This window comes from Salvelinus fontinalis, chromosome 28 (assembly GCF_029448725.1).
Source record: "Salvelinus fontinalis isolate EN_2023a chromosome 28, ASM2944872v1, whole genome shotgun sequence".
In the NCBI taxonomy this organism is placed as follows: domain Eukaryota; kingdom Metazoa; phylum Chordata; class Actinopteri; order Salmoniformes; family Salmonidae; genus Salvelinus; species Salvelinus fontinalis.
This window is the reverse complement of record NC_074692.1, coordinates 47402122-47418213: the sequence shown is the minus strand read 5'-3', so window position 1 is coordinate 47418213 and position 16092 is coordinate 47402122. Positions and strand designations below refer to the sequence as shown.

Below are 16092 nucleotides of genomic sequence, written 5' to 3'. Positions count from 1 at the left end.
AGGTAAACTCCCTCTGTAGTCTGGTCTCCTTCACCACCAGCAGGTAAACTCTCTCTGTAGTCTGGTCTCCTTCACCACCAGCAGGTAAACTCCCTCTTTACCTCTGTAATCTGGTCTCCTTCACCACCAGCAGGTAAACTCCCTCTGTAGTCTGGTCTCCTTCACCACCAGCAGGTAAACTCCCCCTGTAGTCTGGTCTCCTTCACCACCAGCAGGTAAACTCCCTCTGTAGTCTGGTCTCCTTCACCACCAGCAGGTAAACTCTCTCTGTAGTCTGGTCTCCTTCACCACCAGCAGGTAAACTCCCTCTGTAGTCTGGTCTCCTTCACCACCAGCAGGTAAACTCCCTCTTTACCTCTGTAGTCTGGTCTCCTTCACCACCAGCAGGTAAACTCCCTCTTTACCTCTGTTGTCTGGTCTCCTTCACCACCAGCAGGTAAACTCCCTCTTTACCTCTGTAGTCTGGTCTCCTTCACCACCAGCAGGTAAACTCCCTCTTTACCTCTGTAGTCTGGTCTCCTTCACCACCAGCAGGTAAACTCCCTCTTTACCTCTGTAGTCTGGTCTCCTTCACCACCAGCAGGTAAACTCCCTCTTTTCCTCTGTAGTCTGGTCTCCTTCACCACCAGCAGGTAAACTCCCTCTGTAGTCTGGTCTCCTTCACCACCAGCAGGTAAACTCCCCCTGTAGTCTGGTCTCCTTCACCACCAGCAGGTAAACTCCCTCTGTAGTCTGGTCTCCTTCACCACCAGCAGGTAAACTCCCTCTGTAGTCTGGTCTCCTTCACCACCAGCAGGTAAACTCCCTCTTTACCTCTGTAGTCTGGTCTCCTTCACCACCAGCAGGTAAACTCCCTCTTTACCTCTGTAGTCTGGTCTCCTTCACCACCAGCAGGTAAACTCCCTCTTTACCTCTGTAGTCTGGTCTCCTTCACCACCAGCAGGTAAACTCCCTCCTTACCTCTGTAGTCTGGTCTCCTTCACCACCAGCAGGTAAACTCCCTCTTTACCTCTGTAGTCTGGTCTCCTTCACCACCAGCAGGTAAACTCTCTCTTTACTTCTGTAGTCTGGTCTCCTTCACCACCAGCAGGTAAACTCCCTCTTTACCTCTGTAGTCTGGTCTCCTTCACCACCAGCAGGTAAACTCCCTCTTTACCTCTGTAGTCTGGTCTCCTTCACCACCAGCAGGTAAACTCTCTCTGTAGTCTGGTCTCCTTCCCCACCAGCAGGTAAACTCCCTCTTTACCTCTGTAGTCTGGTCTCCTTCACCACCAGCAGGTAAACTCCCTCTGTAGTCTGGTCTCCTTCACCACCAGCAGGTAAACTCCCTCTGTAGTCTGGTCTCCTTCACCACCAGCAGGTAAACTCCCTCTGTAGTCTGGTCTCCTTCACCACCAGCAGTTATCATACCCGGTCTGCTAGGTGGTTGCTATGTTACCATACCCGGTCTGCTAGGTGGTTGCTATGTTACATTTAACATTTACATTTAAGTCATTTAGCGGGGGGGGGGGGGGGGCAGAAGGATTGCTTTATCCTATCATAGGTATTCCTTGAAGAGGTGGGGTTTCAGGTGTCTCCGGAAGGTGGTGATTGACTCCGCTGTCCTGGCGTCGTGAGGGAGTTTGTTCCACCATTGGGGTGCCAGAGCAGCGAACAGTTTTGACTGGGCTGAGCGGGAACTGTACTTCCTCAGTGGCAGGGAGGCGAGCAGGCCAGAGGTGGATGAACGCAGTGTCCTTGTTTGGGTGTAGGGCCTGATCAAAGCCTGAAGGTACTGAGGTGCCGTTCCCCTCACAGCTCCGTAGGCAAGCATCATGGTCTTGTAGCGGATGCGAGCTTCAACTGGAAGCCAGTGGAGAGAGCGGAGGAGCGGGGTGACGTGAGAGAACTTGGGAAGGTTGAACACCAGACGGGCTGCGGCGTTCTGGATGAGTTGTAGGGGTTTAATGGCACAGGCAGGGAGCCCAGCCAACAGCGAGTTGCAGTAATCCAGACGGGAGATGACAAGTGCCTGGATTAGGACCTGCGCCGCTTCCTGTGTGAGGCAGGGTCGTACTCTGCGGATGTTGTAGAGCATGAACCTACAGGAACGGGCCACCGCCTTGATGTTAGTTGAGAACGACAGGGTGTTGTCCAGGATCACGCCAAGGTTCTTAGCGCTCTGGGAGGAGGACACAATGGAGTTGTCAACCGTGATGGCGAGATCATGGAACGGGCAGTCCTTCCCCGGGAGGAAGAGCAGCTCCGTCTTGCCGAGGTTCAGCTTGAGGTGGTGATCCGTCATCCACACTGATATGTCTGCCAGACATGCAGAGATGCGATTCGCCACCTGGTCATCAGAAGGGGGAAAGGAGAAGATTAATTGTGTGTCGTCTGCATAGCAATGATAGGAGAGACCATGTGAGGTTATGACAGAGCCAAGTGACTTGGTGTATAGCGAGAATAGGAGAGGGCCTAGAACAGAGCCCTGGGGGACACCAGTGGTGAGAGCGCGTGGTGAGGAGACAGATTCTCGCCACGCCACCTGGTAGGAGCGACCTGTCAGGTAGGACGCAATCCAAGCGTGGGCCGCGCCGGAGATGCCCAACTCGGAGAGGGTGGAGAGGAGGATCTGATGGTTCACAGTATCGAAGGCAGCCGATAGGTCTAGAAGGATGAGAGCAGAGGAGAGAGAGTTAGCTTTAGCAGTGCGGAGCGCCTCCGTGATACAGAGAAGAGCAGTCTCAGTTGAGTGACTAGTCTTGAAACCTGACTGATTTGGATCAAGAAGGTCATTCTGAGAGAGATAGCAGGAGAGCTGGCCAAGGACGGCACGTTCAAGAGTTTTGGAGAGAAAAGAAAGAAGGGATACTGGTCTGTAGTTGTTGACATCGGAGGGATCGAGTGTAGGTTTTTTCAGAAGGGGTGCAACTCTCGCTCTCTTGAAGACGGAAGGGACGTAGCCAGCGGTCAAGGATGAGTTGATGAGCGAGGTGAGGTAAGGGAGAAGGTCTCCGGAAATGGTCTGGAGAAGAGAGGAGGGGATAGGGTCAAGCGGGCAGGTTGTTGGGCGGCGGGCCGTCACAAGACGCGAGATTTCATCTGGAGAGAGAGGGGAGAAAGAGGTCAGAGCACAGGGTAGGGCAGTGTGAGCAGAACCAGCGGTGTCGTTTGACTTAGCAAACGAGGATCGGATGTCGTCGACCTTCTTTTCGAAATGGTTGACGAAGTCGTCTGCAGAGAGGGAGGAGGGGGGGGGGGGGGAGGAGGATTCAGGAGGGAGGAGAAGGTGGCAAAGAGCTTCCTAGGGTTAGAGGCAGATGCTTGGAATTTAGAGTGGTAGAAAGTGGCTTTAGCAGCAGAGACAGAAGAGGAAAATGTAGAGAGGAGGGAGTGAAAGGATGCCAGGTCCGCAGGGAGGCGAGTTTTCCTCCATTTCCGCTCGGCTGCCCGGAGCCCTGTTCTGTGAGCTCGCAATGAGTCGTCGAGCCACAGAGCGGGAGGGGAGGACCGAGCCGGCCTGGAGGATAGGGGACATAGAGAGTCAAAGGATGCAGGAAGGGAGGAGAGGAGGGTTGAGGAGGCAGAATCAGGAGATAGGTTGGAGAAGGTTTGGGCAGAGGGAAGAGATGATAGGATGGAAGAGGAGAGAGTAGCGGGGGAGAGAGAGCGAAGGCTGGGATGGCGCGATACCATCCGAGTAGGGGCAGTGTGGGAAGTGTTGGATGAGAGCGAGAGGGAAAAGGATACAAGGTAGTGGTCGGAGACTTGGAGGGGAGTTGCAATGAGGTTAGTGGAAGAACAGCATCTAGTAAAGATGAGGTCAAGCGTATTGCCTGCCTTGTGAGTAGGGGGGGAAGGTGAGAGGGTGAGGTCAAAAGAGGAGAGGAGTGGAAAGAAGGAGGCAGAGAGGAATGAGTCAAAGGTAGACATGGGGAGGTTAAAGTCACCCAGAACTGTGAGAGGTGAGCCGTCCTCAGGAAAGGAGCTTATCAAGGCATCAAGCTCATTGATGAACTCTCCAAGGGAACCTGGAGGGCGATAAATGATAAGGATGTTAAGCTTGAAAGGGCTGGTAACTGTGACAGCATGGAATTCAAAGGAGGCGATAGACAGATGGGTAAGGGGAGAAAGAGAGAATGACCACTTGGGAGAGATGAGGATCCCGGTGCCACCACCCCGCTGACCAGAAGCTCTCGGGGTGTGCGAGAACACGTGGGCAGACGAAGAGAGAGAAGAGAGAGGAGTAGCAGTGTTATCTGTGGTGAGCCATGTTTCCGTCAGTGCCAAGAAGTCGAGGGACTGGAGGGACGCATAGGCTGAGATGAGCTCTGCCTTGTTGGCCGCAGATCGGCAGTTCCAGAGGCTACCGGAGACCTGGAACTCCACGTGGGTCGTGCGGGCTGGGACCACCAGGTTAGGGTGGCCGCGGCCACGCGGTGTGAAGCGTTTGTATGGTCTGTGCAGAGAGGAGAGAACAGGGATAGACAGACACATAGTTGACAGGCTACAGAAGAGGCTATGCTAATGCAAAGGAGATTAGAATGACAAGTGGACTACACGTCTCGAATGTTCAGAAAGTTAAGCTTACGTTGCAAAAAAAAAAAAAAAAAAAAAAAAAGATCTTATTGACTAAAATGATATAGTACTGCTGGCTGGTGAAGTAGCCTGGCTAGCAGTGGCTGCGTTGTTGAAAGTGAAGCTGGCTAGGTAACCTCGACAATTTCTCTAAATTTCTCTGAACTACACAATTATCATGGATACAAGGACAGCAAAGACAACTAGCTAACACTACGCTAATCAAGTCGTTCCGTTGTAATGTAAGTTTCTACAGTGCTGCTATTCGGTAGAAGTTGGCTAGCTAGCAGTGTTAGCTAGCAGTGTTGGCTAGGTAGGAGGACGGCAGCGCGGCAGGCGAAAATAGCTGGCTAGCTAACCGATAATTACTCAAAGCTACACAATTATCTTAGATACAAAGATAGCAAAGAAAACTATGTAGCTAGCTAACACTACACAAATCAAGTCGTTCCGTTGTAATGTAATCGTTTCTACAGTGCTGCTAATCGGTGGCTAGCTGGCTAGCTAGCAGGGTTGACTACGTTACGTTACGTTAGGACGAGAATACCTGGCTAGCGAACCTCAGCGAACCTCGATAACTACACAATTATCTTTGGTACAAAGACGGCTATGTAGCCAGCTAAGTAGCTAGCTAAGATCAAACAAATCAAAGATAGCAAAGACAACTGTGTAGCCAGCTAACACTACACTAATCAAGTCGTTCCGTTGTAATGCACTCGTTTCTACAATGCTGCTATTCGGTGGCTAGCTGGCTAGCTAGCAGTGTTGGCTACGTTGCGTTACGTTAGGACGAAAATAGCTGGCTAGCGAACCTCAATAACTACACAATTATGTTTGATACAAAGACGGCTATGTAGCTAGCTAAGATCAAACAAATCAAACCGTTGTACTGTAATGAGAAATGAAAATCAAACCGTTGTACTATAATGAAATGTAATGAAAAGTTATACTACTATTCGGTAGACGGTGGACGTTTGCTAGCTGGCTAGCTGGCTAGCTGCTGGGCAGATAGCAGTGTGGACTACGATAGACTACGATGGACTACGATAGACGACGAAATACGATAATTACGCAATTATCTTTGATACACAGACGGCTATGTTACCATACCCGGTCTGCTAGGTGGTTGCTATGTTACCATACCCGGTCTGCTAGGTGGTTGCTATGTTACCATACCCGGTCTGCTAGGTGGTTGCTATGTTACCATACCCGGTCTGCTAGGTGGTTGCTATGTTACCATACCCGGTCTGCTAGGTGGTTGCTATGTTACCATACCCAGTCTGCTAGGTGGTTGCTATGTTATCATACCCAGTCTGCTAGGTGGTTGCTATGTTACCATACCCAGTCTGCTAGGTGGTTGCTATGTTACCATACCCAGTCTGCTAGGTGGTTGCTATGTTACCATACCCGGTCTGCTAGGTGGTTGCTATGTTACCATACCTGGTCTGCTAGGTGGTTGCTATGTTACCATACCCGGTCTGCTAGGTGGTTGCTATGTTACCATACCTGGTCTGCTAGGTGGTTGCTATGTTACCATACCCGGTCTGCTAGGTGGTTGCTATGTTACCATACCCGGTCTGCTAGGTGGTTGCTATGTTACCATACCCGGTCTGCTAGGTGGTTGCTATGTTACCATACCCGGTCTGCTAGGTGGTTGCTATGTTACCATACCCGGTCTGCTAGGTGGTTGCTATGTTACCATACCCGGTCTGCTAGGTGGTTGCTATGTTACCATACCCGGTCTGCTAGGTGGTTGCTATGTTACCATACCCGGTCTGCTAGGTGGTTGCTATGTTACCATACCCTGTCTGCTAGGTGGTTGCTATGTTACCATACCCGGTCTCCTATGTGGTTGCTATGTTACCATACCCTGTCTGCTAGGTGGTTGCTATGTTACCATACCCGGTCTGCTAGGTGGTTGCTATGTTACCATACCCGGTCTGCTAGGTGGTTGCTATGTTACCATACCAGGTCTGCTAGGTGGTTGCTATGCTACCATACCCAGTCTGCTAGGTGGTTGCTATGTTACCATACCCGGTCTGCTAGGTGGTTGCTATGTTACCATACCCGGTCTGCTAGGTGGTTGCTATGTTACCATACCAGGTCTGCTAGGTGGTTGCTATGTTACCATACCCAGTCTGCTAGGTGGTTGCTACTTAAAGTCCCCAGGTCATTTACATTATTAGGTAAGACTGCCTTCTCGTCTTGTGCACCAGAGACATGGAATAGTCTACAATCCATGTTTCGTCTAGATATGTTAGTACCACTGAATGAATTTAAAATATTGATGCGAGACTCTGTTACAGAGGAGTGTAAATGCTTTTTTTTTTAAGGTTGGATCATGTTGTTGATTTGTATTTATATTCTTGTATGTTTTAATAATGTATTGATTGTTGATGCCTTCTAGGCCAGGTCTCCCTTGAAAAAGAGACTCTGGGTCTCATTGGGGTTTTCCTGGTTAAATAAGATATCAAATGCACGGCGCAGAGTCAAATCAGGACAAACATAGAAAACTAAAATATTATTTTATTTTGATAGTTTTTTAAAATATATTTTCACAGGAGGTTTCTGTTTGGAGTAATGGCTGAGGGAGAGAGAGAGAGGGAGAGAGAGAGAGGGAGAGACGGAGAGGGAGAGAGAGAGAGGGAGAGACGGAGAGGGAGAGACGGAGAGGGAGAGACGGAGAGGGAGAGACGGAGAGGGAGAGACGGAGAGGGAGAGACGGAGAGGGAGAGACGGAGAGGGAGACGGAGAGGGAGAGACGGAGAGGGAGACGGAGAGGGAGAGACGGACAGGGAGAGACGGACAGGGAGAGACGGACAGGGAGAGACAGAGAGGGAGAGACGGACAGGGAGAGACGGACAGGGAGAGACGGACAGGGAGAGACGGAGAGGGAGAGACGGAGAGGGAGAGACGGACAGGGAGAGACGGACAGGGAGAGACGGACAGGGAGAGACGGACAGGGAGAGACGGAGAGGGAGAGACGGAGAGGGAGAGACGGAGAGGGAGAGACAGACAGGGAGAGACAGACAGGGAGAGACAGACAGGGAGAGACAGAGAGACAGAGACAGACAGGGAGAGACGGAGAGGGAGAGACAGAGAGGGAGAGACAGAGAGGGAGAGACAGAGAGGGAGAGACAGAGAGGGAGAGACGGACAGGGAGAGACGGACAGGGAGAGACGGACAGGGAGAGACGGACAGGGAGAGACGGACAGGGAGAGAGAGAGGGAGAGAGAGAGAGGGAGAGAGAGAGAGGGAGAGAGAGAGAGGGAGAGACAGAGAGGGAGAGACAGAGAGGGAGAGACAGAGAGGGAGAGACAGAGAGGGAGAGACAGACAGAGAGAGACAGACAGGGAGAGACAGAGAGGGAGAGACAGAGAGGGAGAGACAGAGAGGGAGAGACAGAGAGGGAGAGACAGAGAGGGAGAGACGGAGACGGAGAGACAGAGACGGAGAGACAGAGAGGGAGAGACGGAGACGGAGAGACAGAGAGGGAGAGAAAGACAGGGAGAGACGGAGAGGGAGAGACAGACAGGGAGAGACAAAGAGGGAGAGGCAGACATGGAGAGACAGATAGGGAGACGGAGAGACGGAGAGACGGAGACGGAGAGGGAGACGGAGACGGAGAGACAGAGAGGGAACAACAATTCTTGAGTTATTTTTGAAAAAGTTTGAAGAGGTTTGATTTGATTTGTGGCAGCCTTACTCTGTATTTATCAGACGCTCTGACCCAGAGAAACTTACAGTAGTAGTCATTTAGCAGACACTCTGACCCAGAGAGACTTACAGTAGTAGTCATTTATCAGACACTCTGACCCAGAGAGACTTACAGTAGTAGTCATTTAGCAGACACTCTGACCCAGAGAGACTCACAGTAGTGGTCATTTATCAGACACTGACCCAGAGAGTCTTACAGTAGTGAGTCATTTAGCAGACACTCTGACCCAGAGAGACTTACAGTAGTGAGTCATTTAGCAGACGCTCTGACCCAGAGAGACTTACAGTAGTGGTCATTTAGCAGATGGTCTTATCCAGAGTAGAGGTCATTTACAGTAGTGATCATTTGTCAGATGCTGTTATCCAGAGAGACTTACAGTAGTGCTAATAGCACAGTGATTACAAAAATAAACATTATTATATACAGTACCAGTCAAAGGTTTGGACACACCTACTCATTCAAGTGTTTTTCTTTATTTGTACAATTTTCTACATTGTAGAATAATAGTGAAGACATCAAAACTTACGAAGTAGCACACATGGAATCATGTAGTAACTAAAAAAGTGTTAAACAAATTCAAAGTAGCCACCCTTTGCCTTGATGACAGCTTTGCACACTCTTGGCATTCTCTCTTCATGAGGTAGTCACCTGGAATGCTTTTCCAACAGTCTTGAAGGAGTTCCCACATATGCTGAGCACTTGTTGGCTGCTTTTCCTTCACTCTGTGGTCCAACTCATCCCAAACCATCTCAATTTTGTTGATGTCGGGTGATTGTGGAGGCCAGGTCATCTGATGCAGCACTCCATCACTCTCCTTCTTGGTCAAATAGCCCTTACACAGCCTGGAGGTGTGTTGGGTCATTGTCCTGTTGAAAAACAAATGATAGTCCCACTAAGCCCAAATCAGATGGGATGGCGTATCGCTGCAGAATGATGTGGAAGCCATGCTGGTTAAGTGTGCCTTGAATTCTAAATAAATCACAGACAGTGTCACCAGCAAAGCACCCCCACACCCCCACACCATCACACCTCCTCCTCCATGCTTCATGGTGGGAAATATACATGTGGAGATCATCTGTTCACCCACGCCGCGTCTCACAAAGACAGATTTCCACCATGTCTAATGTCCATTGGTTGTGTTTCTTGGCCCAAACAAGTCTCTTCTTATTATTGGTGTCCTTTAGTAGTGGTTTCTTTGCTGCTATTCGACTAAGAAGGCCTGATTAACACAGTCTCCTCTGAACATTGAGGGGTGGCAGGTAGCCTAGTGTTTAGAGCGTCGGACCGGTAACCAAAAGGTTGCTAGATCGAATCCCTGAGCTGACAAGGTAAAAATCTGTCGTTCTGCCCCTGAACAAGGCAGTTAACCCCCTATTCCTAAGCCATCCTTGTAAATAAGAATTTGTTCTTAACTGACTTGCCTAGTTAAATAAAGGTTACATTTAAAAAAAAAAAAAAAAAAATGTTGATGTTGAGATGTCTGTTACTTGAGGGCTTCAATCTGAGGTGCAGTTAACTGCTGATTTCTGAGGCTGGTAACTCTAATGAACTTATCCTCTGCAGCAGAGGTAACTCTGGGTCTTCCTTTCCTGTGACGGTCCTCATGAGAGCCAGTTTCATCATAGCGCTTGATGGTTTTTGAGACTGCACTTGAAGAAACTTTCAAAGATCTTGACGGATTTCCCGGATTGACTGACCTTCATGTGTTAAAGTCATGATGGACTGTAGTTTCTCTTTGCTTATTTGAACTGTTCTTGCCATAATATGGACTTGGTCTTGTCACAACACAACTGATTGGTTCAAATGCATTAAGAAGGAAAGAAATTCCACAAATGAACTTTTAACAAGGCACACCTGTTAAATTAAATGCATTCCAGGTGACAACCTCATGAAGCTGGTTGAGAGAATGCCAAGTGTGCAAAGCTGTCATCAAGGCAAAGGGTGGCTACTTTCAAGAATCTCAAATATAAAATATATTTTGATTTGTTTAACACTTTTTTTGGTTACTACATGATTCCATATGTGTTATTTCATAGTGTTGATGTCTTCACTGTTATTCTACAATGTAGAAAATAGTAAAAATAAAGACAAACGCTTGAATGAGTAGGTGTGTCTAAACTTTTGACTGTTAATGTACGTCGTTAAAAATGTTGTCAAAATATATATAGTATATAAATACGATCTTACAAAAAAATAAATATAAGAACTAACAATGTATCACATCAATGGTGTTGATAAATGTTCTACAGAGGTACTGACTAGTTTAGACACAAAACAACATCAATGATGTTGGTACTAAATAAAAAAGAAATCTGTGGTTTGGAACTGAACTGTGTTCCATCTTGACATTAATCAGCAGAAGACACGTAGGGGAAGACAGAAACAGAGTCCCCCTCATTAACGGTCCCCCTCATTAACAGACCCCCCATTAATATACCCCCTCATTAAGAGTCCCCCGCATTAACATACACCCACATTAATGTAACAGTATAACTTTAAACGGTCCCCTCACCCCGACCCGGGCGCGAACCAGGGACCCTCTGCACACATCAACAACAGTCACCCACGAAGCATCGTTACCCATCGCTCCACAAAGGCCGCGGCCCTTGCAGAGCAAGGGGAAACCCTACTTAAGTCTCAGAGCAAGTGACGTAACTGATTGAAATGCTACTAGCGCGTACCCGCTAACTAGCTAGCCATTTCACATCCGTTACATTAACATACCCCCTCATTAAAAGTCCCCCTCATTAATATACCCCCTCATTAAGAGTCCGCCTCATTAACAGACCCCCTCATTAAGAGTCCCCCTCATTAAGAGTCCCCCTCGTTAAGAGTCCGCCTCGTTAAGAGTCCGCCTCGTTAAGAGTCCCCCTCATTAAGAGTGGCCCCTCATTAAGAGTGGCCCCTCATTAAGAGTCCCCCTCATTAAGAGTCCACCTCATTAAGAGTCCGCCTCATTAAGTGGACCCTCATTAACATACCCCCTCATTAAGAGTCCCCCTCATTAAGAGTCCGCCTCATTAAGAGTGGCCCCTCATTAACATACCCCCTCATTAAGAGTCCCCCTCATTAAGAGTCCGCCTCATTAAGAGTGGCCCCTCATTAACATACCCCCTCATTAAGAGTCCCCCTCATTAAGAGTACCCCTTCAAAAGCTAGCAGCTAACATGACTCAATATGGAAGGAGAGTGAGTCTTACTTTACTGTTCACTCTGTCTGGGAAAATACATTGGTTAAATAACAAAGCAGAGCTCAGTGAGCCTGCATTATTGACTTGGTTAAACAACAAAGCAGAGGCTAGTGAGCCTGCATTACCGACTTGGTTAAATAACAAAGCAGAGGCTAGTGAGCCTGCATTACTGACTTGGTTAAATAACAAAGCAGAGGCTAGTGAGCCTGCATTATTGACTTGGTTAAATAACAAAGCAGAGGCTAGTGAGCCTGCATTATTGACTTGGTTAAATAACAAAGCAGAGGCTAGTGAGCCTGCATTACTGACTTGGTTAAATAACAAAGCAGAGGCTAGTGAGCCTGCATTATTGACTTGGTTAAATAACAAAGCAGAGGCTAGTGAGCCTGCATTATTGACTTGGTTAAATAACAAAGCAGAGGCTAGTGAGCCTGCATTATTGACTTGGTTAAATAACAAAGCAGAGGCTAGTGAGCCTGCATTATTGACTTGGTTAAATAACAAAAGCAGAGGCTAGTGAGCCTGCATTATTGACTTGGTTAAACAACAAAAGCAGAGGCTAGTGAGCCTGCATTACTGACTTGGTTAAATAACAAAAGCAGAGGCTAGTGAGCCTGCATTATGGACTTGGTTAAACAACAAAAGCTGGTCCTTGTCTTTTCCTCTGAGGGAAGCCATTTTGAATTAGTGTCGCTTTACCAACTGATTGGTTGGTTGTTGTACCTAACTGACCGCTCACTCTCTCCCAGGTGATCTATCGATTTTAGAGGCTTCATTTGAAGTTTGTTGTCTGCCTTCTCCATATAACCACAGTTTTAATCGGTACAAAACGGAGCTACTCATTCCCCATGCATCCTATCGGCACACGCATGTGTCAGCATCCGCCGTGGTACACATGACATAAACAGCCAGGTAAATGTCTACCTGAATATTTTTGTACAAATCTTAAATACATAAGTCACAATTTCCTGTCTGTCTGTGAATGGAGGAGCCACAGGAATATTTTTTCTATCTCTCTCTCAATTCAATTCAAGGGGATTTATTGGCATGGGAAACATATGTTAACATTGCCAAAGCAAGTGAAATAGATACTAAACAAAAGTGAAATAAACAATATAAAATGAACAGTAAACATTACACTCACAAAAGTTCCAAAGGAATAGAGACATTTCTAATGTCATATGCAGAATTCTGCATGCCGAGTCTTAATCAAGTTCAAATCAAATCAAGTTTATTTTATATAGCCCTTCGTACATCAGCTGATATCTCGAAGTGCTGTACAGAAACCCAGCCTAAAACCCCAAACAGCAAGCAATGCAGGTGTAGAAGCACAGTGGCTAGAAAGGCCAAAACCTAGGAAGAAACCTAGAGAGGAACCAGACTATGAGGGGTGGCCAGTCCTCTTCTGGCTGTGCCGGGTGGAGATTATAACAGAACATGGCCAAGATGTTCAAAATGTTCATAAATGACCAGCATGGTCAAATAATAATCAGGAATAAATGTCAGTTGGCTTTTTATAGCCGATCATTAAGAGTTGAAAACAGCAGGTCTGGGACAGGTAGCACGTCCGGTGGACAGGTCAGGGTTCCATAACCGCAGGCAGAACAGTTGAAACTGGAACAGCAGCAAGGCCAGGTGGACTGGGGACAGCAAGGAGTCATCATGCCCGGTAGTCCTGATGCATGGTCCTAGGGCTCAGGTCCTCCGAGAGAGAGAAAGAAAGATAGAAGAAGAGAATTAGAGAGAGTATACTTAAATTCACAAAGGACACTGGATAAGACAGGAGAAGTACTCCAGATATAACCAACTAACCCTAGCCCCCCGACACATAAACTGCTGCAGCATAAATACTGGAGGCTAAGACAGGAGGGATCAGGAGACACTGTGGCCCCATCCGATGATACCCCCGGACAGGGCCAAACAGGAAGGATATAACCCCACCCACTTTGCCAAAGCACAGCCCCCGCACCACTAGAGGGATATCTTCAACCACCAACTTACAATCCTGAGACAAGGCCGAGTATAGCCCACAAAGATCTCCACCACACCACAAACCAAGGGGGGGCGCCAACCCAGACAGGACGATCACGTCAGTAACTCAACCCACTCAAGTGACGCACCCCTCCTAGGGACGGCATGAAAGAGCACCAGTAAGCCAGTGACTCAGCCCCTGTAATAGGGTTAGAGGCAGAGAATCCCAGTGGAGAGAGGGGAACCGGCCAGGCAGAGACAGCAAGGGCGGTTCGTTGCTCCAGAGCCTTTCCGTTCACCTTCACACTCCTGGGCCAGACTACACTCAATCATATGACCTACTGAAGAGATAAGTCTTCAGTAAAGACTTAAAGGTTGAGACCAAGTCCGCGTCTCTCACATGGGTAGGCAGACCATTCCATAAAAATGGAGATCTATAGGAGAAAGCCCTGCCTCCAGCTGTTTGCTTAGAAATTCTAGGGACAATTAGGAGGCCTGCGTCTTGTGACCGTAGCGTACGTGTAGGTATGTACGGCAGGACCAACTCGGAAAGATAGGTAGGAGCAAGCCCATGTAACACTTTATAGGTTAACAGTAAAACCTTGAAATCAGCCCTTGCCTTAACAGGAAGCCAGTGTAGGGAAGCTAGCACTGGAGTAATATGATCAAATTTCTTGGTTCTAGTCAGGATTCTAGCAGCCGTATTTAGCACTAACTGAAGTTTATTTAGTGCTTTATCCGGGTAGCCGGAAAGTAGAGCATTGCAGTAGTCTAACCTAGAAGTAACAAATGCATGGATTAATTTTTCTGCATCGTTTTTGGACAGAAAATTTCGGATTTTTGCAATGTTACGTAGATGGAAAAAAGCTGTCCTTGAAACAGTCTTGATATGTTCGTCAAAAGAGAGATCAGTGTCCAGAGTAACGCCGAGGTCCTTCACAGTTTTATTTGAGACGACTTTACAACCATCAAGATTAATTGTCAGATTTAACAGAAGATCTCTTTGTTTCTTGGGACCTAGAACAAGCATCTCTGTTTTGTCCGAGTTTAAAAGTAGAACGTTTTCAGCCATCCACTTCCTTATGTCTGAAACACAGGCTTCTAGCGAGGGCAATTTTGGGGCTTCACCATGTTTCATTGAAATGTACAGCTGTGTGTCATCCGCATAGCAGTGAAAGTTAACATTATGTTTTCGAATGACATCCGCAAGAGGTAAAATATATAGTGAAAACAATAGTGGTCCTAAAACGGAACCTTGAGGAACACCGAAATGTACAGTTGATTTGTCAGAGGACAAACCATTCACAGAGACAAACTGACATCTTTCCGACAGATAAGATCTAAACCAGGCCAGAACTTTTCCGTGTAGACCAATTTGGGTTTCCAATCTCTGGAATGTGGTGATCGATGGTATCAAAGGCAGCACTAAGGTCTAGTAGCACAAGGACAGATGCAGAGCCTCGGTCTGACGCCATTATCAATTTGGTGTTTGTCCCATTTTGTAAATTATTGGTTGGTGAGCGGACCCCAGACCTCACAACCATAAAGGACAATGGGGTTCTATAACTGATTCAAGTATTTTATTCCAATTTTTATGTCAAATTTGATGTTCCTTTCGATGGCATAGAAGGCCCTTCTTGTCTCTCAGATCATTCACAGCTTTGTGGAAGTTACCTGTGGTGCTGATGTTTAGGCCAAGGTATGTATAGTTTTTTTGTGTGATCTAGGGCAACGGTGTCTAGATGGAATTAGTATTTGCTGTCCTGGAAACTGGACCTTTTTTGGAACAAAATTATTTTTGTCTGACTGAGATTTACTGTCAGGGCCCAGGTCTGACAGAATCTGTGCAGAAGATCTAGGTGCTGCTGTAGGCCCTCCTTGGTTGGTGACAGAAGCACCAGATCATCAGCAAACAGTAGACATTTGACTTCAGGTTCTAGTAGGGTGAGGCCGGGTGCTGCAGACTGTTCTAGTGCCCTCGCCAATTCATTGACATATATGTTGAAGAGGGTGGGGCTTCAGCTGCATCCCTGTCTAACCCCACAACCCTGTGGAAAGAAATGTGTTTTTTGCCAATTTTAATCGCACACTTGTTGTTTGTGTACATGGATTTTATAATGTTGTATGTTTTTCCCTCCAACACCTCTTTCCATCAATTTGTATAGCAGACCCTCATGCTAAATTGTGTCAAAAGCTTTTTTGAAATCAACAAACGATAAGAAGACTTTGCCTTTCTTTTGGTTTGTTTGTCAATTATGGTGTGCTGGGTGAATACGTGATCTGTTGTGCAGTAATTTGGTAAAAACCCAATTTGACATTTGTTCAGTACATTGCTCACTGAGGAAATGTAGGAGTCTGCTGTTAATGATAATGCAGAGGATTTCCCCAAGGTGGCTGTTGACTCATATCCCACGGAAGTTATTGTGGTCAAATTTCTCTCCACTTTTGTGGATTGGGGTGATCAGCCCTCGGTTCCAAATATTGGTGAAGATGTCAGAGCTGAGGATGATGTCATGATGATGTAATGGCGCCGGCGGGGATGGCTGTCATTCACTATGCTATTTTGTTTGTTTTTTTGTTTGTAACTTATTTTGAACATAATGTTGCCGTCTCTTATGAACGAAAAGAGCTTCTGGACATCAGAACAACGATCACC

At 47.3% G+C, this 16092-nt stretch overlaps 1 protein-coding gene across 4 annotated transcripts in view; it reads left to right on the top strand.

Annotated features, from left to right (window-relative positions):
• Window positions 1–16092, top strand: part of tmem8b (transmembrane protein 8B) — a 243656-nt gene that overhangs the window by 39095 nt on the left and 188469 nt on the right. The gene's annotated exons all lie outside the window — the stretch shown is intronic.